The following is a 22,700-nucleotide window of genomic DNA, read 5'->3' as shown; positions in this document are numbered from 1 at the left end:
AAGGCAGAAAGTGAGTGCTCAAGTTCTGAAGTATTATCTCAAGACGAAAACACTTGTGGAGATCTGCCTGCGAAGGGCTTACCAACAAACAATCAAATGAAAAACGAAATTATTTTCAATTGCCTTGTAAGTACTATTTGTTTTGACTATCTCAGACCTGAAGAACAAAATTGCATGTTCCAAATCAATTTTTTTATTCACTAATTTTCAAATATAAATTTTTGTGTTAACATCCAAATTCAAATGTAAATTTTATAAATTTTACTTATTTGAGAAATTTTATTTATTTTCAATTATTCAAATTGATTTGCTGCGGTAGAACCAAATTTAGAAAGTGACATAATTTATGCACTGCTAGTGGGAATGCAAAATGATACTATCATTTTGGAAAATGATATGGCGCTTCCTTAGAAAGCTAGAAATAGAAATACCGTATGATGCAGCAGTCCCACTCCTAGGAATAGATCCTAGAGAATTAAGAGCCATCACATGAATAGACAGACATATATGCACACCCATGTTCATTGCAGCATTGTTCACAATAGCAAAAAGATGTAAACAACCTAGGTGCCCATCAACAGATGAATGGGTAAACAAACTGTGGTATATACACACAATGGAGTATTACACAAAGATAAAGAACAACGATGAATCTGTGAAGCATCTTATCACATGGATGAACCTGGAGAACATTATGCTGAGTGAAAAAATAAACCACAAAAAAACAAATATTGTAAGAGACCACTACTGTAAATACTCATGAGAAAGTTTACATACAAAAAGAAACAATCTTTGATGGTTACGAGAGAGAAGAGGGGTGGAGATGGAAAAACACTTAATAGATAAGTGGAAACTTTGGTGAAAGGTAAGACAGTACACAATACTGGGGAAGCCAGCACAACCTGTACGAGGCAAGGTCACGGTAGCTCCATAGACACCTCCAAACTCCCTGAGGGACCGAGTTGCTGGGCTGAGGGCTGTGGGGACCATGATCTTGGGGAATATCTAGCTCAATTGGCATAACAGAGTTTATAAAGAATATGTTCTATTACTTTGGTGAGTAGCTTCTGGAGTCTTAAAAGCTTGTGAGCAGCCATCTAGGATACTTCACTGGTCACCCCTTCGGGAGCAAGGAAGAATGAAGAAAACTAAATATACAAGGGAAAGATTAGTCCAAAGGACTAACGGAGCACATCTACCACGGCCTCCACCAGACTGAGCCCAGAATGATGAGATGGTGCCTGACTACCACCACTGACTGCTCTGACAGGGATCACAATAGAGGGTCTCAGACAGAGCTGGAGAAAAATGTAGAACAAAATTCTAACTTCGAAAGAAAGACCAGACTTGCTGGCCTGACAGAGAGTTAAGAAACCCTGAGAGTATGGTCCTCTGACACCCTTTCAGCTCAGTAATGAGGTCACTCCTGAGGCTCACCCTTCAGCCAAAGATTGAACAGGCCCATGGAACAAAACAAGACTAAAGGGATGCACCTGTCCTGAGGCAGGGACTGGAAGGCAGGAGAGAACAGGAAAGCTGGTAATATGAGACCTAGGGTTGAGAAGAGAGAGTGTTGACATGTGGGGTTGTTAATCAATATCATAGAACAATGTGTGTACTAACTATTTGATGAGAAACTAGTTTGTTCTGTAAACCTTCATCTAAAGTATGATAAAACAAAAAAGAAAAAAAGTGACATAATTTTACATCCAGCTAAAATGAAATGGTGACAACGAAGTGGAGCACAAAAGCAAAATCTCAAAGAAGATAAAAAGAAAAGGATTTTTGAATCCCTAAAGATAATTCCAAAATTAACTTCCTTTTTAAAATGTAATGAATAATGAAGCAGAACAGAATCCTCCATTAAACCCTCTGGCTTAATGGGTACAAATAGTTGTACTAGTACCGCTAGTTCTGAAATTACTAATAAAACCAACCAAACAAAAAAAAAACCATTGCCATCGAGTCAATTCTGACTCCTAGCGACACTATAGGACAGAGTAGAACTGCCCCATAGAGTTTCCAAGGAGCGGCTGCTGGATTAGAACTTCAGACCTTTTGGATAGCAGCCAAACGCTTAACCACTGCACCACCAGGGCTCCAAAATTACTAATAGCAGTACAAATATAACAGAACTTGTTCCAAATTCTGCACCCATTCCTTGCTGTTGTAAAAAAAAATCAATAATTGTATAGAAAGTGAAACTATTTTAGTATCTGAAATTGTCACATCTGCAGACCCCGTAAACAACAGAACTACAGATCCTGCTTTGTGGGTAAGTTTTCTTATAATGATGTAAATTATTGGATTGAAAGAGAGGGCCAAGTGATTGTCAGCATCACAATGGACCATTTGAAAATTTGTATCGAAAATTTCAGGATGGTAAAAGAAAACAAAGTTCTGTAGCTGGAATATATTTCTAGGGTGCAAAGCTATTGGTGAGAACTATAAGAGGGAGTGGCTTCTGTATTCTCCATTAGTCAGCTCTGTATATTGTTTTGTTTGCAAACTCTTCAGCCCTAAATCAGTTAATTCTCAATTTGCTACAGATGGATTTAGTGATTGGTGCAACTCTAATATGTACATGATCGGTAAACATGAAAACAGTTCAATTCACAAAGATTGTATGTTGTCATATTTAAACCAAAGACATGGTTTTAGCTTAACTCATGAACTGGAAACACAAATTAATGAAGAACGTCAGAACTGAAAAGTTGTTTTGCAATGCATTATTGAAGAAATTAAGTGTTTGGGTCCCCACAAAATGGAAATTTTTTGTGTTTACTTGAACTTGTTGCTCAATTTGATCCATTTTTAGCAGATCTCACCTCAAAATATGGTAACAGGAAAGGGCAACCCATCATATATGTCTAAAACAACATGTGAAGAATTAATAAGCTTAATAAGTAATAAAGTTAGATCAGTGATTTTCAGTGAAATAAATATAGCTCAGGGATAAACTGAATACTTCAAAGGTCAGCGGAGCAAGGGTGGGGGTTTGGGGACTATGGCTTAAGGGGACTTCTAAGTCAATTGGCAAAATAATTCTATTATGAAAACATTCTGCATCCCACTTTGAAATGTGGCGTCTGGGGTCTTAAATGCTAACAAGCGGCCATTTAAGATGCATCAATGGGTCTCAACCCACCTGGATCAAAGGAGAATGAAGAACACCAAGGTCACACGATAACTAAGAGCCCAAGAGACAGAAAGGGCCACATGGACTAGAGACTTGCATCATCCTGAGACCAGAAGAACTAGATGGTGCCTGGCTACAACCGATGGCTGGCCTGGCGGGGAGCACAACAGAGAACCCCTGAGGGAGCAGGAGATCAGTGGGATGCAGACCCCAAATTCGCACAAAAAGACCATACTTAATGGTCTGACTGAGACTAGAGGCATCCCGGCGGTCATGGTCCCCAAACCTTCTGTTGGCCCAGGACAGGAACCATTCCCGAAGACAACTCAGCAGACATGAAAGGCACTGGACAGTGGGTAGGAGAGAGATGCTGATGAAGAGTGAGCTATTTATATCGAGATGCTGATGAAGAGTGAGCTATTTATATCAGGTGGACACTTGAGACTGTGTTGGCATCTCCTGTCTGGAGGGGGGATGGGAGGATAGAGAGAGTTGGAAGCTGGCAAAATTGTCACGAAAGGAGAGACTGGAAGGGCTGACTCATTAGGGGGAGAGCAGGTGGGAGAACGGAGTAAGGTGTATATAAACTTACATGTGACAGTCTGACTTGATTTGTAAACGTTCACTTGAAGCTCAATAAAAGTTAATAAAAATATATATATATATAGCTCAATATTTCAGTTTGTCTGTAGATTCCACCCCGATCTTTCTCATACAGATCAGCTAAGTACTGTTTTAAGAATCATATCTCCAATAGATGGAAAACTTGTCGAGCAATTTTTCACAATTACAAGCTTAAAAAGCCATTAAAAAAAAAAAAAAACTACTGGTGAAGAAATTGCAAACCAGATATTTCATTATGTGAAGTTTGCAAAACTGATTTTCTAAGTGCAGAGGCCAGTCCTATAACAATGCTGCCAATATGTCAGGGTGTTATAAAGGCATGCAACAGAAAATTTTAGAACATAATTAATATGCCATTTTCATACCATGTGCTCAGCGTTCACACAGTGCAATAGATTGATGTCTGGAAGCAGTTGGTTTTTTTCCTACTGTTCGGTTACTTTACACATTTTTTGCCACCTCTACCCACTGATGGGCAGTTCTTAAAACATATTTAGGCAATGGCCAAGCATCAAAATGTCTTTCTAACACATGTTGGAAAGCACATGCTGTAGCAACGAGTGCAATCCTGGAATCGTACACTCAGATTCTAGATGCTTCAGAAAATATTGCTGAAAACCAGACACAAAAAGAAAATACCAAAGGAGAAGCTGAAGACATCACCAACAAAATGCAAACACGAGTATATATTTATGTTGGTTATGTGGAACAATATATTGCAGCATTTTCATCGGATGAATCAAGATCTCCAAGATTCAGAAGTAAATTTAAAGACATGTACAGATCTCTACCAGTCATCAACAGGGTATTTACATAATTTAAGAGAAGGTTTTCAAAATTTTGAAAACACAACAAAACGAAAACTGCCATATACAGATTTATCAAGCAGATCACTGTCGCAGAAGCATTACGAAGAAACAAGTAACTGACAGAAGTGCTCCAGAAGTATCATTGAGTGCCAGAGATCAGTTCTGAGTAACCACGTATCAAAATCATTGACCATAATTGACACACTTGAATCTTGCATGAAAAGAAAGGCGAAAGTGTACGAAGTTCTTTCAAATATATTTTTCTTCTTCAACAACGTGGATGTACCTGATGAAGAATGCATGAAGGCATCCAAGAGATTAGTGCAAGTTTATCCCGATGACTTAAGTACAGACCTTTACAGAGAAGTGCAACCATTTCATTCTCACATGAGATCTAAGTTTACAGATTCAGGAAAGACAAATTTTACTCATGTAGGCTTGTATGATTCCACAGTATAAAATACGATGCGTATTTCCCAGTGTTGAAATTGCTTGACACATATCCCTAACTTTAATGATCACAAACTGTACAACAGAATGCTCATTTTCGTCCCTAAAGAGACTCAAAACTCCTCAGCGTACAATAATGATTGAAGAAAGACTCAATTCAGTATCTTTATTATGTATGGAAATAGATACTATTTGGCAGCTTAATTGTGATGAAATCATTGAAAAATTTGTAAGAGCTAAGACTAGAAAGAAATATTTTTAATTATAACACGTTAGAGATGAAAGATCTATCTAAAACTAAAATATAGTAATTTGCTGTAATATTCGGTTCCTGATCATTATATTTTCTTTTATGACACCTTTTCATTTGTTCATCTATAATTATAGTATTTACTATGAAACAAGGCATCAAAATTGAAGTAGCCATTTAAAGCAAAAATCGGTGAAAGTCAATTTTTTGTTGGGGAGATCAGAATTTTACATTGATTGTGGAAACAACTGAGTTCGCTGACTCATTCTCTTTGTCGTGGAATATGTGGAATATTCTTTTTGTAGAAAATGTGGTATGTAATAAAAATCTTAGTACTCTGCATCCAACTAAAATTTTATAACCCGGTTCATCCCATCCTGCTAAAATGGCATGCGCCACTTTCGCATTCAGTTGCTAATATTATAGTCACATTTAAAAAGAAGCTATATCATGGAGTAGCTGAGACACACCCATGGATATAAATAACTCACATATCCCATTCGAATTCGTAAGCAAGTAGAGGAGGGGCACCACAGTGGTTAGGGCCCTCACATGCCTTAATCTGGCCTGGGTGAGGAGTCCCTGGCTGGTACAACAGTTAAGGTACTCAGCAGCTAACGGAAAAGTTGGACAGTTCAAGTACCTCCAGAGGCACCTCAGAAGAAAGGCCTGGTGATCTACTTCTGAAAAATTAGTCATTGAAAACCATATGCAGCAAAGTTCTACCCTGACACACACGGGGTCACCATGAGTCAGAACCAACTTAATGGCAGCTGAGGGGACAGACCAAGTGGGAGCCGGCGAGGCAGGCCCAGGGGGAGGGGGTTAGAGTGGGGATGAGGCCAGTGGGTACAGGAGTAAGGTGAGCCTCAGAGAAAGCTCTTTATGGACCATACCATGCCCATCCATGATGGGCAGGGCTCAGGATGAGGAGGGGAGGGACAGACTGAAAGAAGGGAAATGACTCCCTGGGGACTATATTTCTACCAAGTATCAAAATGTCTTTCTAACACAAGTTGGAAAGCACATGCTGTAGCAATGAGTGCAATTCTGGAATCGTACACTCAGATTCTAGATGCTTTAGAAAATATTGCTGAAGACCAGACACAAAAAGAAAATACCAAAGGAGAAGCTGAAAACATCGCCAACAAAATGCAAACACTAGAGTATATATTTATGTTGGTTATGTGGAGCAATATATTGCAGCATTGTCATCGGATGAATCAAGCTCTCCAAGCCCTCATCCACACTTCCTCTGCAAGAGGAAAGAACAGGGTCTCCAGTGAACAAGACATGGCCTTGCCCAGCTGCCAGAGGCTCACCTCACAGGCCACCATACCCCTGTCTCATCCTGGCCTCCTGGATTAGAGCTGGCCTAGGCACCCTCTGTAGCCTGCTGCTCCAGAATTCCTCCAAAGCTCCCTTCAGCATGCCACCAATGGCCACTATCTTGGTCATCTAGTGCTGCTATAACAGAAATACCACAAGTCGATGGGTGTAACAAAGAGAAATTTATTCTCTCACAGTCTAGCAGGCTACAAGTCCAAATTCAGAGCATTGGCTCCAGAGAAAGGCTTTCTCTCTGTGTCAGCTCTGAAGGAAGGTCCTTGTGATGCATCAGTCTTCCTTTGGTCTGGGAGCATCTCAGTGCAAGAGCCTCAGTCCAAAGGACACGCAATGCTCCCGGCACTGCTTTCTTTGTGGTATGAGGTCCCCATGTCTCTCTGCTCCCTTCTTCCTTTTATATCTCAAAAGCAATTGGCTTAAGACACTACCTAATCTTATAGACCTCATCAATATAATTGCAGCTAATCCATCTTATTACATCGTAGTGATAGGATTTACAACATACAGGAAAATCACATAAAATAGTGGACAATCACATAAAATGGTGGACAATCACACAATACTGAGAATCATAGCCTAGCTAAATTGACAGATATTTTGGAGGGACACAATTCAATCCATGACAGCCACCAAACCAGACCATCTGCCCAAGCATAGGAGAGAAGTGTCCCCGGTCAGCCTGCCCTCTCAAGCATTTGGATTCAGGAACATCCAGAAGATCGTGGCTTTCCCCTACACCCCCGGGGGACAAGTGGCACGATGCGGTAGAGACAGCACCTTGCCTGGGTAGTCTGGGGAATCCCACAACTCTTCACACCTGTGTTGATAGAATATATTGAATGGCTACTATGTACAGGGCACTTTACAGGCATTATCCCATTTAATCTGCACACACCCCTATGAGATAGGTTCTAATGCATTCTGTTCTACAGAGAAGGAAACTGGGGCAGAGACAGGATGGGTATTTGCCCAAAGGCCCAGCACTCACCAACAACAAAGCTGTGACTCAAACTCTAGCAGTCCCTCCCCCAGGCCTGGGATCTCAGACTCCTGGCCATGCTGCTGAGATGTGGCTCTAAACCAAACCAAACCAAACCAGTGATGTCGAGTCGATTTTGACTCATAGCAACCCTATAGGACAGAGCAGAACTGCCCCATAAGAGTTTCCAAGGAGCACCTGGCAGATTAGAACTGCTGACCTTTTGGTTAGCAGCCATAGCACTTAACCACTATGCCACCAGCCTCTAAATGACACTAAATGAGAGCAGTAAGCAATGTAACAGGACACCCTGCAAACTGTAGAATGATGACTTAACATTATTTTAAACCAAACTAGGTCTTGTAGGAAGAGAGACCTGGAAAAGCCCTGAGGGGTCATTCATTTGTACCCCCATTGTACAGATGGGGAGACTGAGATCCAGAGAGTAATAGAAACCTTCCCCAGGTCTCTAGAGGGAAGCAGAGGCAGAGGTGGGCCTGAAGTCAGGCTCAAGTCCACCAAAGAGCCACTGGGGCCAGAGTCAAGTGTGGCCACTCAGAGAAGCATGGCTGGCTCCTCCTCTCAGCCTGCGTTGTGTGAGGGCAGCTGGGAAGTCAAGAGCAGGCTCCTGGCTCACAGAGACAGAGAAGGCCGGAGGAGACCTTCATCACTCAGGCCTTGAAGTTCAGAACTTGGACAATCAAAGGGATTTCACCTTTGAACCCTAATCCTCGTCATTCCTCCGTAGCTGACCCTGATCTGGGGCCGTGATTCAGCCTGGCTGACTAAAGAAGGGGCCCTGAGCACCTAAAGCTGAGGTTCGTGGTCAGGCTAGTCTGGGCTTGCTCCAAGACCTTGGCAAACCAGGTCACCATTGTACCGGAATGTCAAGTCCTCCGTGTCAGCCCTCTGGGTCTCTGTGGTTTTCCTCTCCTGCTCTGTTTGCACAACCCCAACCACCATACTACCCCTTAGACCTGTCCTCCCTCCCCTCTTCCAAGCCCAGGTCAGCCCCCACATACATCCTGCCTACACCCACCACCTTCCCAAACATCAAGGATCAATGACAATAGAGCTGTCAAACCATTTCAGCAAAACTATAGCCCATTTGATTAAAAAAGTGTCTGTCAGAAAACACACACAAGCAATGTTCCATTGTAACATTCTACCCCACACCTTATAGTTTGTATTAGAGAAAATTACTTTTCTCCGTTTTTTTCAAATATCTTATCTGCTGCTTTCAGACAAACAAAGCACGTATTTAAAACACACGGAGAAGAGACATAAAGCAGATTAATTAGTTGCCTACAGCTGGGAGGGGAGCTCTGGTGACACAACCGTTAAGCACTTGGCTGCTAACTGAAACTTTGGCAGTTCAAACCCACCCAGTGGCTCCATGGAAGAAAAGCCTGACAATCTGCTTCTGTAAAGATTACAGCCTACGTATGTGTGTGTACATGTAGATGTATGCATATGTATATGTATATGCATCTATGTGACCGTACGTGCATGTATTCAGACGTACAATAAAACGCATAGGGGGCACAGTTACGGGTACTTCTTAGACATAACCAAATACCTCTTGAGATTGGATTTCTGGGTTTGAAGGGTTAGGAGCACAGACTTGTGGGATATCTCAGTCAACTGGCAACTGGCATAATATAGTTTATAAAGTCATATTCTACATCCTAGTTTGATGAGTAGTGTCTGGAGTCTTAAAAACTCTTGAGCGGCCATCTAGGATACAACTACTGATCTCTACTCATCCAAAGCAAAAGAGAAAGGAGTGAACTGTCTTAGTTATCTAGTGCTGCTGTAACAGAAATACCACAAGTGTACAGTTTAACAAACAGAAGTTTATTCTCTCACAGTTTAGGAGGCTAGAACTCATAATTCAGGGTGCCAGCTCCAGGGAAAGGCTTTCTTTCTCTGTCTGCTCTGGGGGAAGGTCTTTGTCATCAGTCCTGCACTGGTCTAGAAGCTTCTCAGGGCAGGGACCCCAGGTCCAAATGATACGCATGTTCCTGGCCTTTCTTGCTTGGTGGTAATGAGGTCCACCTCCTCTCTGCTTGATTCTGTCTTTTATATCTCAAAAAAGATTGACTCCACATACAACCTAATCCTGAAGATTGAGTCCTGTCTCATTAACATAACTGCCTCTAATCCTCCGTCGTTAACATCATAGGATTTACAACACATAGAAAAATCACATCAGATTACAAAATGGTGGACAATCACATAATACTGGGAATCGTGGCCTAGCCAAGTTGACATACATTTTGGGGGGACACAATTCAATCCACAACAGAAACCAAAGACTCAAAGAAGAAATAAGTCTACAAGACAAAAAGTCTACACTAAATTACAGTCTCATCTACCCCGAGACCAGAAGAACTAGGTGGTACCCAGCTACCACTACTGACCATTCTAATCAGGACCACACTAGATGGACTCTGATAGAATGGCAGAAAAATGTGCAACGGAAGCTCAAATTCCTAAAAAAAAAACACAGACTTACTGGATTGGTTGAGACTGGAGGACTCTCTAAGACTACTGCCCTGAGATGTTCTTCAAACCTGAAACTGAAACTAACCCCTGAGGCCACCTTGTAGCTAAATAATAAACTGGCTTAAAAAATAATGAATATCACCCATAAGTACTGTGCTCCTTTAAAAAAATCACTTACATGAGACCAAACAGTCAGCAATTACTTTAAAACAAAGATGAGAAGGTAAAGGGGGCAGAGAAACTAGACTAATGGACATGGAGCAACCAGAATGGAGATAATGAGAATGTTCACACATTGTGAAGAATGTAACCACTATCACCGAACAACTTGTGCAGAAATTGTTGAACGGGAACCTGAGCTGTTGTGTAAACCTGAACCGGAAACACAATAAAATATTATTTGAAAAAAAAAAGATTACAGCCTAGAAAACCCTGTGAAGCAGTTCTACTCTGTCACCTGGGGTTGCTATGTGTCAAAATCGACTTGATGGCACTTAGCAACAGCTAAAGGGTATGGGTTTCTTTTTTGGGTGATGAAAATGAAAATGTTCTGAAATTAATTGTGGTAATAGTTGTACAACTCTGTGAATATACTAAAAACCATTGAATTGTATCTTTCCAGTGGGTAAACTGTGTGGTATGTGAATACCTCTATAAAGCTCTCACCAAAAAACAAAACATGACAAAACTCACGTATACATCCAAGCTGATTTTCTCCTAACACTTTCAGTTGAGTTTTTCGGTCCATAGATGACTCATGACAGTGAAAATTCTCTCTGCTTGACCCAGAATTTCAACACTGTTGAGCCACTTCCAAGAAACTCAGAGGAGCTGTTTTTTAGCAGGAAAAAAAAAAAATTCCACTTATCAAGAATTGTAGTTGTTTTCCCTAAGGGAGTGACCATTGCCTCAAGCAAGGACTTTTTGATAAACAGGGTTTAGAGAGGGCCTGGTTTGCCTCACTGGTGGCCTCCAGCCTGGAATGACATCAGCCTGGGAAGCAGGTGTCCCACAGCAGCACCCAGGGCAGGGAGTGGAGCCTTCTCTGAAGGAAAGTGCTTGGAAGAGAACACATGCCAGGCCACTAAGGCACATTGGGCGTCCATGATGGGCTAGGAGCATCTAACTCATTTTTTCCTCATAGAATCTCAGAACTAAGTTAAAATTCATAAATTCCTAATTTAAAGGCAATTACTTTGGGGTTTGTTTTTATTGTGATAAATATATAGGGTTGCTATAGGGTCACAGGGTCGATATGAGTCAGAATCAACTCAATGGCAATGGGTTAAATATATAGGTAACAAGACATTTGCCATTTCTACAGTCTGCACATGTACTGTTCAATGACATTAATTATGTTCATCATATTGTTCAACCATCACCATTAACCATTCCTGAATTTTTCCATCACCCTTAGCAGAAGCTCAGTGTCCCCGAAGCAACCAATCACTTCGTTTTAAGTGGTCCAACATTCTTACCTTGGAAGGAGCCTAAAGAGACGTGGTATGGAACCTTGGGGTCGTCTTCTTGGTAATCCCCCCATCTTTGGTTCAGTTCTCCAAATTTCCCCCCTATTTCCCCACGTATTATGGGGTACTAACCCTCAGAAGTGGCCCAGATCTGAGGTTCTCAGCCTCATCCTACCCAGAGGCCAGTCACTAGTTGAAGGATAGACCTAGAATTCAGTTTGGGCCAATCAGATGCAAGGAAGGGTTTGCTGGAGGCTTCTGGGAGAGAACTTCCTCACTTTTCTCCAAGAGTTTCCAGAGCACATTTTCTCCCTGGATGAGGCTGACTGTATTAGTTATCTCTAGCTGGTTAACAAATTACCCCAAAATGTAGTGGCTTAAAACAACAAATGTTCATTATCTCATAGTGCCTGTAGGTCAGGAATCTAAGAGCCGCTTAGCTGAGTGGCTTCAGCTCAGGGCTGCCCTCAGCTAAAGCCTGGACTGAGGCTGAAGGATCAGCTTCCAAGCTCAGTGGATTACACTGGCCAGACTTCGAGACTTTCCAGTGACCGTTGGAAGGAGGCCTTGATTCTCCCTGGCTTTGGCTGGAGGCTTCAGTTTTTTACTTTGTGAGCTTCTTCATAGGACTGCTTGAGTGTCCTTACAACACGGCAGCTAGTTTTCCCCAGAGCAAGTGATCTGAAAGGGAGCAAGCAGAAAGCTGCGTTATCTTTTACAGCCTTATCTCTGAAGTTAACATGCATCACTTTTGCTTTTTTTCCATATGTTAGAAGCAAGTCACTAAGTCCAGCCCACACTCAAGGTGAGAGAAGTGGGTTCCACCTTTTAAAGGAAGGGTCAAAGAACTTGTGGACATTTTAAACCACCACACTGAGAAGCTATAGCCCCAGGGATCTTTGGCAGCTATCTTGCAAACCACAAAGGGGAACCAAATCTTTGAAGAAGTTGACTCCATTAGTTGTTGTGTGCTGTCAAGTTGATTCCGACTCATACTAACCCCCACGTGACAGAGTAGAACTGCCCCATAGGATTTGCTAGGCTGTAATCTTTATGGGAGCAGATTGCCAGATCTTCCTCCCATGGAGCAACTGGGTGGGTTCAAACCGCCAGCCTTTCGGTTACCAGCCAAGCAATGATCCATTGTGCCACCAGGGCTCCTTGACTCCATTTACAAGATGTAAAGAAACTAGGTCCTTGTTGCTACTATAGAGAAGCTAGGTTAACCCAGGCCTAAGCCAGCCCTAGGAGCCCTGGTGGCACAAATGGTTAAGCTCCCAGCTGCTAACCAAAAGGTTGGCAGTTCAAACCCACCCAGCAACTCCACAGCAGAAACACCCAGTGATCTGCCTCTGAAAAGGTTACAGCCAAGAAAACCCTATGGGGCAGTTCTACTTGTCACATGGGGTGGCTGTGAGTCAAAATCAATGCAAGGGCACAGAACAAGCCAGCCCCACCTCAAGACTTTCTAGTTGTATGAGCTGATAGGACCTCCCGATGGTTTCAACCGGTTTGAGTTGGGTTTTCTGCTGCTTGGAATCACGTATCCAGTGAGAGTTGTAGGAATGAAGAAGGCAGCTCAGAGGGTCACACACCCAATCGTACACGGTATATACAAGACAATCCCACACACCGCCCAGGGGGCAGCCAGAACACTACCCATGACTCACTGGGCTGCCCTGTAGTTGCACATTGAAGTATGTCCCCGAAACTATGCATCGATTTCCTGGCCGTTGTACCTGTGGATGTGATCCTGTTTGGGAATGGGTTTACCTTTGTTAACTTTAATGAGATTATACCAGTGTAGGATGAATCCTAAACCTAATCACTTCTGAGTTATAAAAAGACCAGGATACACACAGAGATGCACTCGGGAAAGACAGACACCACGTGAGGATCTACAAGCCAAGGAGTCACGGAATGCCCAGGACTACCAACAAGGAGAGAGTCAACGTGGGAGAGACCCTGATTTGAACTTTTAGTCTCCAGAATTGTGAGAAAAAAAAAAATTTACTTTCTTTAAAGCCACTCACTTGTGGTACTTGTGTTACAGCAGCACTAGGTAACTAAGACATATAGAGGGGCTTGTGGACTCTGACCCAAGCACAGATCAGCCTAGGAATGCCCTCCACCTGACGAGAAAATTAGCTAATTGGAAAATCACACATCTGGAATTTTCTCATTTTGTTTTCCAGACAGGCTGCCCAAATACTAGATTTTTAATAGCAAAACTAAACCCCTGAAAGAACCATTAGTTGGGCCCCAGCAATGAGATCAGGTCTACCTACGGTCTGTGCTGGCGGATCCTAAAAAAAAATTTTTTTTTTTAAGCCCTCCAAATTTAGCATTTAGGATATGCCTGCCCATGCCTTCAACCTCCAGCTCAGACAATTCAACACCATCACATAGTAGAAAAAAAATTTAAAAATTTAGTCTGACAAATATGTGCTCGAGTTTCATATCTACCACTTACCGGCTGTGGGGCCTTTGGCAAATCCTTAGCTTCCTCATCTGTTAATGGAAAAACTAACACCCACCTCACAGGACTATTGTGAGGATTAATCGAATTGTGTATATATATATATATATATATTTTTTTTATATATGTTTATTTGGGGGCAGTGTGGTTCAGTGGTTGAATTCTCGACTTCCATGCAGGAGACCCAGGTTCAATTCCCAGCCAACACACCTCATGCCTAGCCAACACCCATCTGTTAGTGAAGGCTTGCATGGTGCTATGATGCTGAACAGGTTTTAGCAGAGTTTCCAGACTGACCAGGAAGAATGGTCTCGTGATCTAACCTCTGAAAATCAGCCAGTGGAAACTCTACGGATCACAACAGTTCCATCCATAACCAACCATGGATATGGTACAGGACAAAGCAGTGTTTTGTTCCATCACACATGAGGCCATCATGAGTCAGGGGCCAACCTGACAGCAGCTAACAACAGCAATGACATGTGTTTATTTATATTTTTATAGATAGACTTCATATACACATGAAGTTTCAAACTGAAACTTCCACCCTCTCAAGAGTAGTAAGAAGTTAGGGTCCAACCTTCGCCAAGCCCTTTGCCATGGGAAAGTGAATTCTCTGATCTGTGAAGCTGAACTAAGAAGCAGGCCTGCCTGAGTACCTCCTGGACTCCCTTATGGGGGCTGGCCAGTTCTTACACACTCAGCTCCATTCAAGCAGCCTTCCTCAAAGTCCCACACATGTCCAGTTACATCTCATCAGCCAGAACTTAATCCCATGATCAACTAGCTGTAAAGGAGGCTGGGGAATGTAGTTTCAATTTTGTGTGGCAATATGTCCAGCTAGAAGTAGTAAGTCAGCTGTAGTAAGTTAGGCCAGCTCAGGAAAGAAGGGAAAGAAAACCTGGTTGAGGTAGTCCCAAGCCATGTTTTTTCATCCAGTTTCACCAGGAACAAGGCTGACAACCTGACCCTGTCTAACATTTGAGCCTGTCGCCAATCGCTATAGAACTTGTCAGAGAAGGTATGTGTCTGGAGGTTCAGACACCCCCAGCATCTATCACAGTGCCTGGCACGGTACTTTCATATCTGCAGTAACTTGGACTAATACTGAAATGTTGGCAGTTTTAGTCCACCCAGAGGTGCCTCAGAAGAAAGGCCTGGTGATCTGCTTCTAAAAAAAAATCAGCCATTGAAAACCCTATGGAGCATAGTTCTACTCTGACACATAGAGTCACCATGAGTCAGAACTGACAGCAACTGGTGGTTTTGACTTTCTTTTCTGTGGAAGACACTTTTAGGGGTAATTCTGCGTCTTATGATAATCTCCTCTTATCGAAGAAAGACTCCAAAAACAAAGAAGTGGGTCCCAAGTAATCCTTCTCTCTGGCCACAGGCGTCAACTGGTCCAGACCAGGCCAACTGGTACCTTCCAGAACCTTCTGAAGTTCACATGAGGGCAGAGCATCAGTCCCTGTCTGGTGGCCAAGCAGTGAGGTGTGAGGCCAAGTTCCATCCACCCAGAGAGGAAGCCAACTATGTGCGAGAAGGAAGCCAGAGCCAGAGAAACACAGAGGAGAGCTCTGCGAAGGGCGCTGATGGTGCTCGGACCCTTGTCCCAGCTCCAGGGGCCCCAGAGGCCCTGCTGTACTTCTGCCCTTCCAGTAAATCCCTGACCTGCCTCAGCTTCAGCTGCATCTCTGTCACTTCCCATCAAGACCTGTGACTACTCAAGTTACCTTTCCCTTTCCGGTAGGGGAGAGCTTCTGTGTTTATACCACATCTTATTATAGCATATTATTAGTCAGGATTCCTTCAGTAGCAAGTGGCAGAAATCCAGCTCAAACTGGCTTAAACAAAAGTAAATACATAAACATCACTCTAAACGGAGAGAGCCTGAAAGCATTTCCCTTGAGAACGGGAACCAGACAAGGATGCCCCTTATCACTGCTCTCATTCAACATTGTGCTAGAGGTCCTCGCCAGAGCAATTAGGCTAGACAATGAAATAAAGGGCATCCGGATTGGCAAGGAGGAAGTAAAATTATCTCTATTTGCAGATGACATGATCTTATACACAGAAAACCCTAAGGAATCCTCCAGAAAACTACTGAAACTAATAGAAGAGTTTGGCAGAGTCTCAGGTTATAAGATAAACATACGAAAATCACTTGGATTCCTCTACATCAACAAAAAGAACATCGAAGAGGAAATCACCAAATCAATACCATTCACAGTAGCCCCCAAGAAGATAAAATACTTAGGAATAAATCTTACCAAAGATGTAAAAGACCTATACAAAGAAAACTACAAAGTACTACTACAAGAAACTAAAAAGGACCTACTTAAGTGGAAAAACATACCTTGCTCATGGATAGGAAGACTTAACATAGTAAAAATGTCTATTCTACCAAAAGCCATTTATACATACAATGCACTTCCGATCCAGATTCCAATGTCATTTTTTAATGTGATGGAGAAACAAATCACCAACTTCATAGGGAAGGGAAAGAAGCCTCAGATAAGCAAAGCATTACTGAAAAAGAAGAAGAAAGTGGGAGGCCTCACTCTACCTGATTTCAGAACCTATTATACAGCCACAGTAGTCAAAACAGCCTGGTACTGGTACAATAACAGACACATAGACCAATGGAACAGAATTGAGAACCCAGATATAAATCCATCCACATATGAGCAGCTGATATTTGACAAAGGCCCAGTGTCAGTTAATTGGGGAAAAGATAGTCTTTTTAACAAACGGTGCTGGCATAACTGGATATCCATTTGCAAAAAAATGAAACAGGACCCATACCTCACACCATGCACAAAAACTAACTCCAAGTGAATCAAAGACCTAAACATAAAGACTAAAACGATAAAGATCATGGAAGAAAAAATAGGGACAACCTTAGGAGCCCTAATACAAGGCATAAACAGAATACAAAACATTACCAAAAATGACGAAGAGAAACCAGACAACTGAGAGCTCCTAAAAATCAAACACCTATGCTCACCTAAAGACTTCACCGAAAGAGTAAAAAGACCACCTACAGACTGGGAAAGAATTTTCACCTATGACATCTCCAACCAGCGCCTGATCTCTAAAATCTATATGATTCTGTCAAAACTCAACCACAAAAAGACAAACAACCCAATCAAGAAGTGGGCAAAGGATATGAACACGCACTTCACTAAAGAAGATATTCAGGCAGCTAACAGATACATGAGAAAATGCTCTCGATCATTAGCCATTAGAGAAATGCAGATTAAAACTACGATGAGATTCCATCTCACTCCAACAAGGCAGGCATTAATCCAAAAAACACAAAATAATAAATGTTGGAGAGGCTGCGGAGAGACTGGAACTCTTATACACTGCTGGTGGGAATGTAAAATGGTACAACCACTTTGGAAATCTATCTGGCGTTATCTTAAACAGTTAGAAATAGAACTACCATACAACCCAGAAATCCCACTCCTCAGAATATACCCTAGAGAAATAAGAGCTTTCACACAAACAGATATATGCACACCCATGTTTATTGCAGCTCTGTTTACAATAGCGAAAAGCTGGAAGCAACCAAGGTGTCCATCAACGGATGAATGGTTAAATAAATTGTGGTATATTCACACAATGGAATACTACACATCAATAAAGAACAGTGACGAATCTGTGAAACATTTCATAACATGGAGGAACCTGGAAGGCATTATGCTGAGTGAAATTAGTCAGAGGCAAAAGGACAAATATTGTATAAGACCACTATTATAAGATCTTGAGAAATAGTATAAACTGAGAAGAACACATACTTTTGTGGTTACGAGGAGGGCAGGGAGGGAGGGTGGGAGAGGGGTTTTTACTGATTAGTTAGTAGATAAGAACTGCTTTAGGTGAAGGGAAGGACAATACTCAATACATGGAAGGTCAGCTCAACTGGACTGGACCAAAAGCAAAGAAGTTTCCGGGATAAACTGAATGCTTCAAAGGTCAGCGGAGCAAGGGCGGGGGTTTGGGGACCGTGGTTTAAGGGGACTTCTAAGTCAATTGGCAAAATAATTCTATTATGAAAACATTCTGCATCCCACTTTGAAATGTGGCGTCTGGGGTCTTAAATGCTAACAAGCGGCCATCTAAGATGCATCAATGGGTCTCAACCCACCTGGATCAAAGGAGAATGAAGAACACCAAGGTCACACGATAACTAAGAGCCCAAGAGACAGAAAGGGCCACATGAACCAGAGACCTACATCATCCTGAGACCAGAAGAACTAGTTGGTGCCCGGCCACAACCGATGACTGCCCTGACAGGGAGCACAACAGAGAACCCCTGAGGGAGCAGGAGATCAGTGGGATGCAGACCCCAAATTCACACAAAAAGACCATACTTAATGGTCTGAGACTAGAGGCATCCCGGCGGTCATGGTCCCCAGACCTTCTGTTGGCCCAGGACAGGAACCATTCCCGAAGACAACTCAGCAGACATGAAAGGGACTGGACAGTGGGTAGGAGAGAGATACTGATGAAGAGTGAGCTATTTGTATCAGGTGGACACTTGAGACTGTGTTGGCATCTCCTGTCTGGAGGGGGGATGGGAGGATAGAGTTGGAAGCTGGCAAAATTGTCACGAAAGGAGAGACTGGAAGGGCTGACTCATTAGAGGGAGAGCAAGTGGGAGTACGGGGTAAGGTGGATATAAACTTATATGTCACAGTTTGACTTGATTTGTAAACGTTCACTTGAAGCTCAATAAAATTTTTTTAAAAAGTAAATACATAAATAAAAATTCATTGGTGTATATTTGAAAAATCCAAGGATAGAAGCTGGTGATCCAAACATGTTTCAGGCAGGCTCGCATGCTGTCTCAGTAACTCTCTCTGGCTCTTGACTCCCCTTTCTTCCCTGTTGGCTGCACCCTCCTGAAGGCAATCTGTACATGGCAAGAAAGATGCCCTGGGTAGCTCCTGACTCCCTGGTCCTGTCGGCTCACCCTCCTTTAGGAACAAGGACCACTCCCTCCTGCATCCACACATCTGACAGAGGAACTCTCTGTCTGACTGGCCAGCCTCGGTCACATGCCCATCCCTTAGTCCAGTCACAGTGCACAGGGCCCTAGGTACTTGATCTGCTAGGCCTTTGTCATAAATCCTGCCCACCGCCAAAGGACAGCAGAGTTGTATGGTTAAGGGGGTCTGGAACCAAACAGGATGGGGGAAAGACTGTTCCCCAATTGCAAAAGGTGCTGGGTGGGCCACAGACATAATAACACAGTTTTCTATTGTGAAACAAGCAAAGACTTTGGAGCCAGATGGATGTGGGTTCAAACCCCGGTTCAGCCACTTAGTGGTCATGTATCAATGGAGGTACTTGAGCCTTAATTTTTTCATCTTTAAAATGGGGCTAATAATAATCAGGGCTCTTGCCAGGATTAAGTAATTGATAATAAAGCACTCAGAAAATTCTCCAAGCAGCTCACCTAAACTGACGTCATTGCATTTGTGGCTTAACTTAGGGTATGACTATGATAAACGAAAATCATATTTCTTTTCACATGCACAGCTTCTGGCATTTCCCTAAGGCAAACTGCTCCCCACTCCTACACACCGACCCACTCCCCTCTCTGTTCTCACCCCACCCCCACACTAACAGTTTAAAGAGGCTGCGGATGAAGTTGAGAAGGGTGAGTCAACTGAGTCTGGGGGAGAAGGGAGGAACTAGGGACACTTGGAGAGAAACCAGCCCTGGAGACGGGCCTCAGGGTCCTGGCATCTCCAATCTTAAGTAGCAGACTGCAACTATTACAATGTTATTATTATTAAATGATCATTCAATTCCTTTCGCTTTGTTTTGCTTTGCTTTGCTTTTGGAGGGGTCATGTGGCCACTTGCGGGGTAGGGAGACATTGCCAAGGAAGGAATGAAAACGTCTGTCCTTCTGTGGTCCACTCTGGGGACCATTTCCTGGAGCTATTTATCCTGGCCAAAGACAGTGAAGTGAAGAAAATATGGGGACACAGCTGGAACTTGGGGGTGTGAGTAAAACGAGTTAGGAGAGGGGAGAAGAAGGGGGCCCGGAACGCCAAGGGCCCAGAGCCAGGGGAGCATTCCCGGTATGGAGTCACTGAAAAGGGCCTCTCTGAGGGCAGGCCCCAGCACCACCATCCTGGGAATGAGAACTTCCTCCCTGTGGGCCAAGCACCCACACCGACTTCCCATGGGATGAGCTGGACCTGAGCAGGGATCTTCACTCAGTTTCCCAGTGCCCTTCCTCCCCTCCTGTAAGACCCCTGACCCTGGTAAGACCAGAGAAGCCCCCACAGCCAACTTGAGGGGTGAATGAGTACCCCATAGCACTCCCTGCTGGGGTGTGGGGAGGGGACACTACACCCCCTCCCCATCATCACCACTGTCCCCACCCTGTCTCCTGAGGCCTTCCTGTGCCCTCCACCCCAGCAGCCCTCACTGACCCCTCACCAAGACACAACAGGCTGTTTTAGGACCTCTGTCAGTCTGGCATGTTTAATTTTTGAAAGTTTCACCTCACATCAGTCCAAACATATTAAAATATTTAAAATTTGCTGTAGAAGTGTTGAAAGGATATTTAAGAATTTGCTCTGGAAACCACTAGGCTAGGAGTAACAGATTTAAATTACAATTGGGAATTCTTGCCAAATGAGAAAGCCCTAGCCCACGCATTCTTTCAAATGTAATGAAAGTTTTATGAATACTAAATTTAACAATTAACGAGGTTGATAGAATGTTACACTGCGGACATTTGACTAAGGATTTATTGATTCCAATTTTCCGGTGTTCTTATTTTAAAGCCAATCTTTTTTTTTTTTTTTAATGTCTCAAAGATCCCTGTATTACACCCCGTATCCCAGGCCGTAGGTTCCTCTAGGGGGCAGCACAAGCAGCCCTGGAACCAAGAGGTCTTCTTTATCCCACCCCCTAGGGCCCTGGGTGGGAGCAAACGGTTTGCATTCTTCTACTAACCTAAAGGTTGGTGGTTTGAACCCACCAGCAGCACTGCACCACAGACATGCCTTTGCGAAGACACACACACGCACACGCACACACACACATAATAAGGAAAAACACCCTCCTTTTTTGGCTGGACCATGCAGGCAGAGTTCAGCTCCGGACGAAGAGCACAACGGGGCCAGTTACAGCAGGGGGCGCTGAAGAAAAGCGATGTGATGTGAGAAAGGGCTTCCTTACTGTAACCCGTGCCCGCGACTGCTGCGGGAACCAACCTTGCCCAAGCTGTGGCTTGGGATTCTAGCCTCCAGAACTGTGAGGGAATAAATTTCTGCTCTGGGTACCGGGGGCAGGAGATACCCGCCCTGTTTTCCGGCGCCTATTTGGGGACTACAGCGTCTGCGTTCCAGGCAGGTGGGCATAGGGCAGGTGAGCTCTGAGAGGCTTCTGTGTGGCACCAGAAGAAAGCGGAAAGGCTGAGACAGCGACACAGACAGACAGACAGAACAAGAGAGAGACAGAGGACAGGTGGAAAGGGGTGGGGACAGCAAAGGACGGAGGAGCCGGAGAAAGAGGGCAGGAACAAAGGAGGCACGAGAAATGGCAGAGCCCACAGGGGAGCGGCTGGTTTGTGTTCCAGCACTCAGGGCGAGGAGGATTCTTCCAGGATTGTGGTGGCCCCGGGACAGCAACCCGAGTGTCAGTCAGCTCGGGGCGGGGAGGCGGAAGTGATGTGGTCAGAAACAGCCCTTGAGATGTCACCTCAGCCTTGGCCCGCTGGGTTTAGTAAGACCCTTCTTCACACACCCAGTCCCCCAGTCTCTCCTGGGAACCAGAGGGAGGGGCTGGGCTGCGGCAATCCTCAGCCAGGTCTGCCGCAGGGGCCGGGGCAGAAAAATGCCACTTTGTCCTTGCTCCCGTTTCTCTGATGTATCCAGGTAGCCTCTGCTTACTAGGGCCTCAGTCAGCTCCCCTGAAATTGAACATTGTACCACTAAACGAAAAACAAAAAAAACCCGGTGCAGTCGAGTCGATTTCGACTCATAGCCACCTTAGAGGACAGAGTAGAGCTGCCCCATAGGGCTTCCAAGAAGCGACTGGTGGATTCTAACTGCCGACTTTTGATGAGCAGCAGAACGCTTAACCACTGCGCCACCAGGACTCCGCTGTACCACTAGGTGGAGCCAAAGACCACGGCAACAGCGTGGTGGCCAGACGCCCGCCGCCGGGGTCTGGAAGAACGGTGGACGCCCGAGGCAGAGCACTGTGATGGGAGACTGTGTCTGGGCGCCACCTAGGGGCCGGGGAGGGGTCTGGACAGCCGACCTCAGGCCAGGGTGGACTTACATAGTCGCCTCCGTCTGTGCTCGCAGTAAAGACTAAGTAAGTGAGCCCAGGTTGGACCCCAGGCAGCTGCAACCCTCGCATTTACCAGATGAGACGTCTGAGGCCCTGAGAGGGAGGTCAAGAGGAACCCACACCCTTGACCTTGGGATCCAGCCCCTACCTGTAGGGATGGCGCACGTGAAGAAGGCGCTGCACCCAGAAGGGAGCTATGGGGGCTGCTACGACCTGAGTCTACTCTTGGCCTCAGAGCCTGCAATGAGCACAGCCCTCTCCAACGCCGTCCGTGCTTCCGGGAACAAACGCAGGTGACCGGAGCATCGGAACG

At 44.1% G+C, this 22,700-nt stretch overlaps 1 long non-coding RNA gene across 1 annotated transcript; it reads right to left on the bottom strand.

Annotated features, from left to right (window-relative positions):
• Window positions 1-327: 327 nt before the first annotated feature.
• Window positions 328-22,700, bottom strand: LOC111751618 (uncharacterized). Its single transcript, XR_002786737.2, has 3 exons — window positions 22,536-22,700; window positions 11,585-12,256; window positions 328-10,937 (listed from the first exon to the last, which is right to left on the bottom strand). It is a non-coding gene; the product is annotated as an uncharacterized LOC111751618 (long non-coding RNA).

The sequence above is a fragment of the Loxodonta africana genome, chromosome 13, assembly GCF_030014295.1.
Source record: "Loxodonta africana isolate mLoxAfr1 chromosome 13, mLoxAfr1.hap2, whole genome shotgun sequence".
Lineage (NCBI taxonomy): Eukaryota > Metazoa > Chordata > Mammalia > Proboscidea > Elephantidae > Loxodonta > Loxodonta africana.
The sequence above is the reverse complement of the archived record's forward strand: the minus strand, read 5'-3'. Positions and strand labels throughout refer to the sequence as shown.